Consider the following 14,631-nt stretch of genomic DNA (forward strand, 5'->3'; position numbering starts at 1 on the left):
GACCTGAGTGCAAAAATGGAGGCTCTAGCCCCTTCCAGAGCTGAGATATCGAAACTCAAAAATTCGGCCCGAAAAAAAAACGACAGTGGTACCCCTTACGTTTTTTTTTTGGGGGGCGAAAAATTAAGTTTCTCCAATCTTCCCAAAACTCTGGATTCTGATAGAGGGCCATGAGACTTAGACCTGAGTGCAAAAATGGAGGCTCTAGCCCCTTCCAGAGCTGAGATATCGAAACTCAAAAATTCGGCCCGAAAAAAAAAAAACGACAGTGGTACCCCTTACGTTTTTTTTTTTTCGGGCGAAAAATAAAGTTTCTCCAATCTTCTCAAAACTCTGGATTCTGATAGAGGGCCATGAGACTTAGACCTGAGTGCAAAAATGGAGGCTCTAGCCCCTTCCAGAGCTGAGATATCGAAACTCAAAAATTCGGCCCGAAAAAAAAACGACAGTGGTACCCCTTACGTTTTTTTTTTTGGGCGAAAAATTAAGTTTCTCCAATCTTCCCAAAACTCTGGATTCTGATAGAGGGCCATGAGACTTAGACCTGAGTGCAAAAATGGAGGCTCTAGCCCCTTCCAGAGCTGAGATTTCGAAACTCAAAAATTCGGCCCGAAAAAAAAACGACAGTGGTACCCCTTACGTTTTTTTTTTTTCGGGCGAAAAATAAAGTTTCTCCAATCTTCTCAAAACTCTGGATTCTGATAGAGGGCCATGAGACTTAGACCTGAGTGCAAAAATGGAGGCTCTAGCCCCTTCCAGAGCTGAGATATCGAAACTCAAAAATTCGGCCCGAAAAAAAAACGACAGTTGTACCCCTTACGTTTTTTTTTTGGGGCGAAAAATAAAGTTTCTCCAATCTTCTCAAAACTCTGGATTCTGATAGAGGGCCATGAGACTTAGACCTGAGTGCAAAAATGGAGGCTCTAGCCCCTTCCAGAGCTGAGATATCGAAACTCAAAAATTCGGCCCGAAAAAAAAACGACAGTGGTACCCCTTACGTTTTTTTTTGGGGCGAAAAATTAAGTTTCTCCAATCTTCCCAAAACTCTGGATTCTGATAGAGGGCCATGCGACTTAGACCTGAGTGCAAAAATGGAGGCTCTAGCCCCTTCCAGAGCTGAGATATCGAAACTCAAAAATTCGGCCCGAAAAAAAAAAACGACAGTGGTACCCCTTACGTTTTTTTTTTTTCGGGCGAAAAATAAAGTTTCTCCAATCTTCTCAAAACTCTGGATTCTGATAGAGGGCCATGAGACTTAGACCTGAGTGCAAAAATGGAGGCTCTAGCCCCTTCCAGAGCTGAGATATCGAAACTCAAAAATTCGGCCCGAAAAAAAAACGACAGTGGTACCCCTTACGTTTTTTTTTTTTGGGCGAAAAATTAAGTTTCTTCAATCTTCCCAAAACTCTGGATTCTGATAGAGGGCCATGAGACGTAGACCTGAGTGCAAAAATGGAGGCTCTAGCCCCTTCCAGAGCTGAGATATCGAAACTCAAAAATTCGGCCCGAAAAAAAAACGACAGTGGTACCCCTTACGTTTTTTTTTTTCGGGCGAAATATAAAGTTTCTCCAATCTTCGCAAAACTCTGGATTCTCATAGAGGGCCATGAGACTTAGACCTGAGTGCAAAAATGGAGGCTCTAGCCCCTTCCAGAGCTGAGATATCGAAACTCAAAAATTCGGCCCGAAAAAAAAAAAACGACAGTGGTACCCCTTACGTTTTTTTTTTTTCGGGCGAAAAATAAAGTTTCTCCAATCTTCTCAAAACTCTGGATTCTGATAGAGGGCCATGAGACTTAGACCTGAGTGCAAAAATGGAGGCTCTAGCCCCTTCCAGAGCTGAGTTATCGAAACTCAAAAATTCGGCCCGAAAAAAAAACGACAGTGGTACCCCTTACGTTTTTTTTTTTCGGGCGAAAAATTAAGTTTCTCCAATCTTCCAAAAACTCTGGATTCTGATAGAGGGCCATGAGACTTAGACCTGAGTGCAAAAATGGAGGCTCTAGCCCCTTCCAGAGCTGAGATATCGAAACTCAAAAATTCGGCCAGAAAAAAAAAAAACGACAGTGGTACCCCTTACGTTTTTTTTTTTTTTGGGCGAAAAATTAAGTTTCTTCAATCTTCCCAAAACTCTGGATTCTGATAGAGGGCCATGAGACGTAGACCTGAGTGCAAAAATGGAGGCTCTAGCCCCTTCCAGAGCTGAGATATCGAAACTCAAAAATTCGGCCCGAAAAAAAAAACGACAGTGGTACCCCTTACGTTTTTTTTTTTCGGGCGAAAAATAAAGTTTCTCAAATCTTCTCAAAACTCTGGATTCTGATAGAGGGCCATGAGACTTAGACCTGAGTGCAAAAATGGAGGCTCTAGCCCCTTCCAGAGCTGAGATATCGAAACTCAAAAATTCGGCCCGAAAAAAAAACGACAATGGTACCCCTTACGTTTTTTTTTTTTCGGGCGAAAAATTAAGTTTCTCCAATCTTCCCAAAACTCTGGATTCTGATAGAGGGCCATGAGACTTAGACCTGAGTGCAAAAATGGAGGCTCTAGCCCCTTCCAGAGCTGAGATATCGAAACTCAAAAATTCGGCCCGAAAAAAAAAAACGACAGTGGTACCCCTTACGTTTTTTTTTTTTTTTCGGGCGAAAAATTAAGTTTCTCCAATCTTCCCAAAACTCTGGATTCTGATAGATGGCCATGAGACTTAGACCTGACTGCAAAAATGGAGGCTCTAGCCCCTTCCAGAGCTGAGATATCGAAACTCAAAAATTTGGCCCGAAAAAAAAGCGACAGTGGTACCCCTTACGTTTTTTTTTTGGGGGCGAAAAATTAAGTTTCTCCAATCTTCCCAAAACTCTGGATTCTGATAGAGGGCAATGAGACTTAGACCTGAGTGCAAAAATGGAGGCTCTTGCCCCTTCCAGAGCTGAAATATCGAAACTCAAAAATTCGGCCCGAAAAAAAAAAACGACAGTGGTACCCCTTACGTTTTTTTTTTCGGGCGAAAAATAAAGTTTCTCCAATCTTCTCAAAACTCTGGATTCTGATAGAGGGCCATGAGACTTAGACCTGAGTGCAAAAATGGAGGCTCTAGCCCCTTCCAGAGCTGAGTTATCGAAACTCAAAAATTCGGCCCGAAAAAAAAACGACAGTGGTACCCCTTACGTTTTTTTTTTTCGGGCGAAAAATTAAGTTTATCCAATCTTCCAAAAACTCTGGATTCTGATAGAGGGCCATGACACTTAGACCTGAGTGCAAAAATGGAGGCTCTAGCCCCTTCCAGAGCTGAGATATCGAAACTCAAAAATTCGGCCAGAAAAAAAAAAAACGACAGTGGTACCCCTTACGTTTTTTTTTTTTGGGCGAAAAATTAAGTTTCTTCAATCTTCCCAAAACTCTGGATTCTGATAGAGGGCCATGAGACGTAGACCTGAGTGCAAAAATGGAGGCTCTAGCCCCTTCCAGAGCTGAGATATCGAAACTCAAAAATTCGGCCCGAAAAAAAAACGACAGTGGTACCCCTTACGTTTTTTTTTTTGCGGCGAAAAATTAAGTTTCTTCAATCTTCCCAAAACTCTGGATTCTGATAGAGGGCCATGAGACGTAGACCTGAGTGCAAAAATGGAGGCTCTAGCCCCTTCCAGAGCTGAGATATCGAAACTCAAAAATTCGGCCCGAAAAAAAAACGACAGTGGTACCCCTTACGTTTTTTTTTTTCGGGCGAAATATAAAGTTTCTCCAATCTTCGCAAAACTCTGGATTCTCATAGAGGGCCATGAGACTTAGACCTGAGTGCAAAAATGGAGGCTCTAGCCCCTTCCAGAGCTGAGATATCGAAACTCAAAAATTCGGCCCGAAAAAAAAAAACGACAGTGGTACCCCTTACGTTTTTTTTTTTTCGGGCGAAAAATAAAGTTTCTCCAATCTTCTCAAAACTCTGGATTCTGATAGAGGGCCATGAGACTTAGACCTGAGTGCAAAAATGGAGGCTCTAGCCCCTTCCAGAGCTGAGTTATCGAAACTCAAAAATTCGGCCCGAAAAAAAAACGACAGTGGTACCCCTTACGTTTTTTTTTTTTCGGGCGAAAAATTAAGTTTCTCCAATCTTCCAAAAACTCTGGATTCTGATAGAGGGCCATGAGACTTAGACCTGAGTGCAAAAATGGAGGCTCTAGCCCCTTCCAGAGCTGAGATATCGAAACTCAAAAATTCGGCCAGAAAAAAAAAAACGACAGTGGTACCCCTTACGTTTTTTTTTTTTTGGGCGAAAAATTAAGTTTCTTCAATCTTCCCAAAACTCTGGATTCTGATAGAGGGCCATGAGACGTAGACCTGAGTGCAAAAATGGAGGCTCTAGCCCCTTCCAGAGCTGAGATATCGAAACTCAAAAATTCGGCCCGAAAAAAAAAACGACAGTGGTACCCCTTACGTTTTTTTTTTTCGGGCGAAAAATAAAGTTTCTCAAATCTTCTCAAAACTCTGGATTCTGATAGAGGGCCATGAGACTTAGACCTGAGTGCAAAAATGGAGGCTCTAGCCCCTTCCAGAGCTGAGATATCGAAACTCAAAAATTCGGCCCGAAAAAAAAACGACAATGGTACCCCTTACGTTTTTTTTTTTTTCGGGCGAAAAATTAAGTTTCTCCAATCTTCCCAAAACTCTGGATTCTGATAGAGGGCCATGAGACTTAGACCTGAGTGCAAAAATGGAGGCTCTAGCCCCTTCCAGAGCTGAGATATCGAAACTCAAAAATTCGGCCCGAAAAAAAAAAACGACAGTGGTACCCCTTACGTTTTTTTTTTTTTCGGGCGAAAAATTAAGTTTCTCCAATCTTCCCAAAACTCTGGATTCTGATAGATGGCCATGAGACTTAGACCTGACTGCAAAAATGGAGGCTCTAGCCCCTTCCAGAGCTGAGATATCGAAACTCAAAAATTTGGCCCGAAAAAAAAGCGACAGTGGTACCCCTTACGTTTTTTTTTTGGGGGCGAAAAATTAAGTTTCTCCAATCTTCCCAAAACTCTGGATTCTGATAGAGGGCAATGAGACTTAGACCTGAGTGCAAAAATGGAGGCTCTTGCCCCTTCCAGAGCTGAAATATCGAAACTCAAAAATTCGGCCCGAAAAAAAAAAACGACAGTGGTACCCCTTACGTTTTTTTTTTCGGGCGAAAAATAAAGTTTCTCCAATCTTCTCAAAACTCTGGATTCTGATAGAGGGCCATGAGACTTAGACCTGAGTGCAAAAATGGAGGCTCTAGCCCCTTCCAGAGCTGAGTTATCGAAACTCAAAAATTCGGCCCGAAAAAAAAACGACAGTGGTACCCCTTACGTTTTTTTTTTTCGGGCGAAAAATTAAGTTTATCCAATCTTCCAAAAACTCTGGATTCTGATAGAGGGCCATGAGACTTAGACCTGAGTGCAAAAATGGAGGCTCTAGCCCCTTCCAGAGCTGAGATACCGAAACTCAAAAATTCGGCCAGAAAAAAAAAAAACGACAGTGGTACCCCTTACGTTTTTTTTTTTTGGGCGAAAAATTAAGTTTCTTCAATCTTCCCAAAACTCTGGATTCTGATAGAGGGCCATGAGACGTAGACCTGAGTGCAAAAATGGAGGCTCTAGCCCCTTCCAGAGCTGAGATATCGAAACTCAAAAATTCGGCCCGAAAAAAAAACGACAGTGGTACCCCTTACGTTTTTTTTTTGGGGCGAAAAATAAAGTTTCTCCAATCTTCTCAAAACTCTGGATTCTGATAGAGGGCCATGAGACTTAGACCTGAGTGCAAAAATGGAGGCTCTAGCCCCTTCCAGAGCTGAGATATCGAAACTCAAAAATTCGGCCCGAAAAAAAAACGACAGTGGTACCCCTTACGTTTTTTTTTTTGGGCGAAAAAGTAAGTTTCTTCAATCTTCCCAAAACTCTGGATTCTGATAGAGGGCCATGAGACGTAGACCTGAGTGCAAAAATGGAGGCTCTAGCCCCTTCCAGACCTGAGATATCGAAACTCAAAAATTCGGCCCGAAAAAAAAACGACAGTGGTACCCCTTACGTTTTTTTTTTCGGGCGAAATATAAAGTTTCTCCAATCTTCTCAAAACTCTGGATTCTGATAGAGGGCCATGAGACTTAGACCTGAGTGCAAAAATGGAGGCTCTAGCCCCTTCCAGAGCTGAGATATCGAAACTCAAAAATTCGGCCCGAAAAAAAAACGACAGTGGTACCCCTTACGTTTTTTTTTTTTCGGGCGAAAAATAAAGTTTCTCCAATCTTCTCAAAACTCTGGATTCTGATAGAGGGCCATGAGACTTAGACCTGAGTGCAAAAATGGAGGCTCTAGCCCCTTCCAGAGCTGAGATATTGAAACTCAAAAATTCGGCCCGTAAAAAAAAAAAACGACAGTGGTACCCCTTACGTTTTTTTTTTTTCGGGCGAAAAATAAAGTTTCTCCAATCTTCTCAAAACTCTGGATTCTGATAGATTGCCATGAGACTTAGACCTGACTGCAAAAATGGAGGCTCTAGCCCCTTCCAGAGCTGAGATATCGAAAATCAAAAATTTGGCCCGAAAAAAAAAACGACAGTGGTACCCCTTACGTTTTTTTTTTTGGGGCGAAAAATTAAGTTTCTCCAATCTTCCCAAAACTCTGGATTCTGATAGAGGGCCATGAGACTTAGACCTGAGTGCAAAAATGGAGGCTCTAGCCCCTTCCAGAGCTGAGATATCGAAACTCAAAAATTCGGCCCAAAAAAAAAACGACAGTGGTACCCCTTACGTTTTTTTTTTTCGGGCGAAAAATAAAGTTTCTCCAATCTTCTCAAAACTCTGGATTCTGATAGAGGGCCATGAGACTTAGACCTGAGTGCAAAAATGGAGGCTCTAGCCCCTTCCAGAGCTGAGATATCGAAACTCAAAAATTCGGCCCGAAAAAAAAAACGACAGTGGTACCCCTTACGTTTTTTTTTGGGGGCGAAAAATAAAGTTTCTCCAATCTTCTCAAAACTCTGGATTCTGATAGAGGGCCATGAGACTTAGACCTGAGTGCAAAAATGGAGGCTCTAGCCCCTTCCAGAGCTGAGATATCGAAACTCAAAAATTCGGCCCGAAAAAAAAACGACAGTGGTACCCCTTACGTTTTTTTTTGGGGGGCGAAAAATTAAGTTTCTCCAATCTTCCCAAAACTCTGGATTCTGATAGAGGGCCATGAGACTTAGACCTGAGTGCAAAAATGGAGGCTCTAGCCCCTTCCAGAGCTGAGATATCGAAACTCAAAAATTCGGCCCGAAAAAAAAAACGACAGTGGTACCCCTTACGTTTTTTTTTTTTCGGGCGAAAAATAAAGTTTCTCCAATCTTCTCAAAACTCTGGATTATGATAGAGGGCCATGAGACTTAGACCTGAGTGCAAAAATGGAGGCTCTAGCCCCTTCCAGAGCTGAGATATCGAAACTCAAAAATTCGGCCCGAAAAAAAAACGACAGTGGTACCCCTTACGTTTTTTTTTGGGGGGCGAAAAATTAAGTTTCTCCAATCTTCCCAAAACTCTGGATTCTGATAGAGGGCCATGAGACTTAGACCTGAGTGCAAAAATGGAGGCTCTAGCCCCTTCCAGAGCTGAGATATCGAAACTCAAAAATTCGGCCCGAAAAAAAAAACGACAGTGGTACCCCATACGTTTTTTTTTTTTTCGGGCGAAAAATAAAGTTTCTCCAATCTTCTCAAAACTCTGGATTATGATAGAGGGCCATGAGACTTAGACCTGAGTGCAAAAATGGAGGCTCTAGCCCCTTCCAGAGCTGAGATATCGAAACTCAAAAATTCGGCCCGAAAAAAAAAACGACAGTGGTACCCCTTACGTTTTTTTTTTGGGGCGAAAAATAAAGTTTCTCCAATCTTCTCAAAACTCTGGATTCTGATAGAGGGCCATGAGACTTAGACCTGAGTGCAAAAATGGAGGCTCTAGCCCCTTCCAGAGCTGAGATATCGAAACTCAAAAATTCGGCCCGAAAAAAAAACGACAGTGGTACCCCTTACGTTTTTTTTTTGGGCGAAAAATTAAGTTTCTCCAATCTTCCCAAAACTCTGGATTCTGATAGAGGGCCATGAGACTTAGACCTGAGTGCAAAATGAAGGCTCTAGCCCCTTCCAGAGCTGAGATATCGAAACTCAAAAATTCGGCCCGAAAAAAAAACGACAGTGGTACCCCTTACGTTTTTTTTTTTTTGGGCGAAAAATTAAGTTTCTTCAATCTTCCCAAAACTTTGGATTCTCATAGAGGGCCATGAGACTTAGACCTGAGTGCAAAAATGGAGGCTCTAGCCCCTTCCAGAGCTGAGATATCGAAACTCAAAAATTCGGCCCGAAAAAAAAAACGACAGTGGTACCCCTTACGTTTTTTTTTTTCGGGCGAAAAATAAAGTTTCTCCAATCTTCTCAAAACTCTGGATTCTGATAGAGGGCCATGAGACTTAGACCTGAGTGCAAAAATGGAGGCTCTAGCCCCTTCCAGAGCTGAGTTATCGAAACTCAAAAATTCGGCCCGAAAAAAAAACGACAGTGGTACCCCTTACGTTTTTTTTTTTCGGGCGAAAAATTAAGTTTCTCCAATCTTCCAAAAACTCTGGATTCTGATAGAGGGCCATGAGACTTAGACCTGAGTGCAAAAATGGAGGCTCTAGCCCCTTCCAGAGCTGAGATATCGAAACTCAAAAATTCGGCCAGAAAAAAAAAAAACGACAGTGGTACCCCTTACGTTTTTTTTTTTTTGGGCGAAAAATTAAGTTTCTTCAATCTTCCCAAAACTCTGGATTCTGATAGAGGGCCATGAGACTTAGACCTGAGTGCAAAAATGGAGGCTCTAGCCCCTTCCAGAGCTGAGATATCGAAACTCAAAAATTCGGCCCGAAAAAAAAAACGACAGTGGTACCCCTTACGTTTTTTTTTTCGGGCGAAAAATAAAGTTTCTCAAATCTTCTCAAAACTCTGGATTCGGATAGAGGGCCATGAGACTTAGACCTGAGTGCAAAAATGGAGGCTCTAGCCCCTTCCAGAGCTGAGATATCGAAACTCAAAAATTCGGCCCGAAAAAAAAACGACAATGGTACCCCTTACGTTTTTTTTTTTGGGCGAAAAATTAAGTTTCTCCAATCTTCCCAAAACTCTGGATTCTGATAGAGGGCCATGAGACTTAGACCTGAGTGCAAAAATGGAGGCTCTAGCCCCTTCCAGAGCTGAGATATCGAAACTCAAAAATTCGGCCCGAAAAAAAAAAAACGACAGTGGTACCCCTTACGTTTTGTTTTTTTTTCGGGCGAAAAATTAAGTTTCTCCAATCTTCCCAAAACTCTGGATTCTGATAGATGGCCATGAGACTTAGACCTGACTGCAAAAATGGAGGCTCTAGCCCCTTCCAGAGCTGAGATATCGAAACTCAAAAATTTGGCCCGAAAAAAAAGCGACAGTGGTACCCCTTACGTTTTTTTTTTGGGGGCGAAAAATTAAGTTTCTCCAATCTTCCCAAAACTCTGGATTCTGATAGAGGGCAATGAGACTTAGACCTGAGTGCAAAAATGGAGGCTCTTGCCCCTTCCAGAGCTGAAATATCGAAACTCAAAAATTCGGCCCGAAAAAAAAAAACGACAGTGGTACCCCTTACGTTTTTTTTTTCGGGCGAAAAATAAAGTTTCTCCAATCTTCTCAAAACTCTGGATTCTGATAGAGGGCCATGAGACTTAGACCTGACTGCAAAAATGGAGGCTCTAGCCCCTTCCAGAGCTGAGATATCGAAACTCAAAAATTCGGCCCGAAAAAAAAAACGACAGTGGTACCCCTTACGTTTTTTTTTGGGGGCGAAAAATTAAGTTTCTCCAATCTTCCCAAAACTCTGGATTCTGATAGAGGGCCATGAGACTTAGACCTGAGTGCAAAAATGGAGGCTCTAGCCCCTTCCAGAGCTGAAATATCGAAACTCAAAAATTCGGCCCGAAAAAAAAAACGACAGTGGTACCCCTTACGTTTTTTTCGGGCGAAAAATAAAGTTTCTCCAATCTTCTCAAAACTCTGGATTCTGATAGAGGGCCATGAGACTTAGACCTGAGTGCAAAAATGGAGGCTCTAGCCCCTTCCAGAGCTGAGATATCGAAACTCAAAAATTCGGCCCGAAAAAAAAAACGACAGTGGTACCCCTTACATTTTTTTTTTGGGCGAAAAATTAAGTTTCTTCAATCTTCCCAAAACTCTGGATTCTGATAGAGGGCCATGAGACTTAGACCTGAGTGCAAAAATGGAGGCTCTAGCCCCTTCCAGAGCTGAGATATCGAAACTCAAAAATTCGGCCCGAAAAAAAAACGACAGTGGTACCCCTTACGTTTTTTTTTTGGGGGGGCGAAAAATAAAGTTTCTCCAATCTTCCCAAAACTCTGGATTCTGATAGAGGGCCATGAGACTTAGACCTGAGTGCAAAAATGGAGGCTCTAGCCCCTTCCAGAGCTGAGATATCGAAACTCAAAAATTCGGCCCGAAAAAAAAAAACGACAGTGGTACCCCTTACGTTTTTTTTTTTGGGGCGAAAAATTAAGTTTCTCCAATCTTCCCAAAACTCTGGATTCTGATAGAGGGCCATGAGACTTAGACCTGAGTGCAAAAATGGAGGCTCTAGCCCCTTCCAGAGCTGAGATATCGAAACTCAAAAATTCGGCCCGAAAAAAAAAAACGACAGTGGTACCCCTTACGTTTTTTTTTCCGGGCGAAAAATAAAGTTTCTCCAATCTTCTCAAAACTCTGGATTCTGATAGAGGGCCATGAGACTTAGACCTGAGTGCAAAAATGGAGGCTCTAGCCCCTTCCAGAGCTGAGATATCGAAACTCAAAAATTCGGCCCGAAAAAAAAACGACAGTGGTACCCCTTACGTTTTTTTTTTGGGCGAAAAATTAAGTTTCTCCAATCTTCCCAAAACTCTGGATTCTGATAGAGGGCCATGAGACTTAGACCTGAGTGCAAAATGAAGGCTCTAGCCCCTTCCAGAGCTGAGATATCGAAACTCAAAAATTCGGCCCGAAAAAAAAACGACAGTGGTACCCCTTACGTTTTTTTTTTTTGGGCGAAAAATTAAGTTTCTTCAATCTTCCCAAAACTCTGGATTCTGATAGAGGGCCATGAGACGTAGACCTGAGTGCAAAAATGGAGGCTCTAGCCCCTTCCAGAGCTGAGATATCGAAACTCAAAAATTCGGCCCGAAAAAAAAAAACGACAGTGGTACCCCTTACGGTTTTTTTTTTTCGGGCGAAAAATTAAGTTTCTCCAATCTTCCCAAAACTCTGGATTCTGATAGAGGGCCATGAGACTTAGACCTGAGTGCAAAAATGGAGGCTCTAGCCCCTTCCAGAGCTGAGATATCGAAACTCAAAACTTCGGCCCGAAAAAAAAAACGACAGTGGTACCCCTTACGTTTTTTTTTTTGGGGCGAAAAATAAAGTTTCTCCAATCTTCTCAAAACTCTGGATTCTGATAGAGGGCCATGAGACTTAGACCTGAGTGCAAAAATGGAGGCTCTAGCCCCTTCCAGAGCTGAGATATCGAAACTCAAAAATTCGGCCCGAAAAAAAAAAACGACAGTGGTACCCCTTACGTTTTTTTTTTTCGGGCGAAAAATAAAGTTTCTCCAATCTTCTCAAAACTCTGGATTCTGATAGAGGGCCATGAGACTTAGACCTGAGTGCAAAAATGGAGGCTCTAGCCCCTTCCAGAGCTGAGATATCGAAACTCAAAAATTCGGCCCGAAAAAAAAAACGACAGTGGTACCCCTTACGTTTTTTTTTTTCGGGCGAAAAATTAAGTTTCTCCAATCTTCCCAAAACTCTGGATTCTGATAGAGGGCCATGAGACTTAGACCTGAGTGCAAAAATGGAGGCTCTAGCCCCTTCCAGAGCTGAGATATCGAAACTCAAAAATTCGGCCCGTAAAAAAAAAAAACGACAGTGGTACCCCTTACGTTTTTTTTTTTCGGGCGAAAAATAAAGTTTCTCCAATCTTCTCAAAACTCTGGATTCTGATAGATGGCCATGAGACTTAGACCTGACTGCAAAAAATGGAGGCTCTAGCCCCTTCCAGAGCTGAGATATCGAAACTCAAAAATTTGGCCCGAAAAAAAAAAACGACAGTGGTACCCCTTACGTTTTGTTTTTTTCGGGCGAAAAATTAAGTTTCTCCAATCTTCCCAAAACTCTGGATTCTGATAGAGGGCCATGAGACTTAGACCTGAGTGCAAAAATGGAGGCTCTAGCCCCTTCCAGAGCTGAGTTATCGAAACTCAAAAATTCGGCCCGAAAAAAAAACGACAGTGGTACCCCTTACGTTTTTTTTTTTCGGGCGAAAAATTAAGTTTCTCCAATCTTCCAAAAACTCTGGATTCTGATAGAGGGCCATGAGACTTAGACCTGAGTGCAAAAATGGAGGCTCTAGCCCCTTCCAGAGCTGAGATATCGAAACTCAAAAATTCGGCCAGAAAAAAAAAAAACGACAGTGGTACCCCTTACGTTTTTTTTTTTTTGGGCGAAAAATTAAGTTTCTTCAATCTTCCCAAAACTCTGGATTCTGATAGAGGGCCATGAGACGTAGACCTGAGTGCAAAAATGGAGGCTCTAGCCCCTTCCAGAGCTGAGATATCGAAACTCAAAAATTCGGCCCGAAAAAAAAAAAACGACAGTGGTACCCCTTACGTTTTTTTTTTTCGGGCGAAAAATAAAGTTTCTCCAATCTTCTCAAAACTCTGGATTCTGATAGAGGGCCATGAGACTTAGACCTGAGTGCAAAAATGGAGGCTCTAGCCCCTTCCAGAGCTGAGATATCGAAACTCAAAAATTCGGCCCGAAAAAAAAACGACAGTGGTACCCCTTACGTTTTTTTTTGGGGGCGAAAAATAAAGTTTCTCCAATCTTCTCAAAACTCTGGATTCTGATAGAGGGCCATGAGACTTCGACCTGAGTGCAAAAATGGAGGCTCTAGCCCCTTCCAGAGCTGAAATATCGAAACTCAAAAATTCGGCCCGAAAAAAAAAACGACAGTGGTACCCCTTACGTTTTTTTTTTTCGGGCGAAAAATAAAGTTTCTCCAATCTTCTCAAAACTCTGGATTCTGATAGAGGGCCATGAGACTTAGACCTGAGTGCAAAAATGGAGGCTCTAGCCCCTTCCAGAGCTGAGTTATCGAAACTCAAAAATTCGGCCCGAAAAAAAAACGACAGTGGTACCCCTTACGTTTTTTTTTTTCGGGCGAAAAATTAAGTTTCTCCAATCTTCCAAAAACTCTGGATTCTGATAGAGGGCCATGAGACTTAGACCTGAGTGCAAAAATGGAGGCTCTAGCCCCTTCCAGAGCTGAGATATCGAAACTCAAAAATTCGCCCAGAAAAAAAAAAAACGACAGTGGTACCCCTTACGTTTTTTTTTTTTTGGGCGAAAAATTAAGTTTCTTCAATCTTCCCAAAACTCTGGATTCTGATAGAGGGCCATGAGACGTAGACCTGAGTGCAAAAATGGAGGCTCTAGCCCCTTCCAGAGCTGAGATATCGAAACTCAAAAATTCGGCCCGAAAAAAAAAAAACGACAGTGGTACCCCTTACGTTTTTTTTTTCGGGCGAAAAATAAAGTTTCTCCAATCTTCTCAAAACTCTGGATTCTGATAGAGGGCCATGAGACTTAGACCTGAGTGCAAAAATGGAGGCTCTAGCCCCTTCCAGAGCTGAGATATCGAAACTCAAAAATTCGGCCCGAAAAAAAAACGACAGTGGTACCCCTTACGTTTTTTTTTGGGGGCGAAAAATAAAGTTTCTCCAATCTTCTCAAAACTCTGGATTCTGATAGAGGGCCATGAGACTTAGACCTGAGTGCAAAAATGGAGGCTCTAGCCCCTTCCAGAGCTGAAATATCGAAACTCAAAAATTCGGCCCGAAAAAAAAAACGACAGTGGTACCCCTTACGTTTTTTTTTTTCGGGCGAAAAATAAAGTTTCTCCAATCTTCTCAAAACTCTGGATTCTGATAGAGGGCCATGAGACTTAGACCTGAGTGCAAAAATGGAGGCTCTAGCTCCTTCCAGAGCTGAGATATCGAAACTCAAAAATTCGGCCCGAAAAAAAAACGACAGTGGTACCCCTTACATTTTTTTTTTTGGGCGAAAAATTAAGTTTCTTCAATCTTCCCAAAACTCTGGATTCTGATAGAGGGCCATGAGACTTAGACCTGAGTGCAAAAATGGAGGCTCTAGCCCCTTCCAGAGCTGAGATATCGAAACTCAAAAATTCGGCCCGAAAAAAAAACGACAGTGGTACCCCTTACGTTTTTTTTTTGGGGGGCGAAAAATTAAGTTTCTCCAATCTTCCCAAAACTCTGGATTCTGATAGAGGGCCATGAGACTTAGACCTGAGTGCAAAAATGGAGGCTCTAGCCCCTTCCAGAGCTGAGATATCGAAACTCAAAAATTCGGCCCGAAAAAAAAAAACGACAGTGGTACCCCTTACGTTTTTTTTTTTTCGGGCGAAAAATAAAGTTTCTCCAATCTTCTCAAAACTCTGGATTCTGATAGAGGGCCATGAGACTTAGACCTGAGTGCAAAAATGGAGGCTCTAGCCCCTTCCAGAGC

Source organism: Pimephales promelas, chromosome 19, assembly GCF_988280905.1.
Source record: "Pimephales promelas chromosome 19, fPimPro1.hap1.1, whole genome shotgun sequence".
Classification (NCBI taxonomy): Eukaryota; Metazoa; Chordata; class Actinopteri; order Cypriniformes; family Leuciscidae; genus Pimephales; species Pimephales promelas.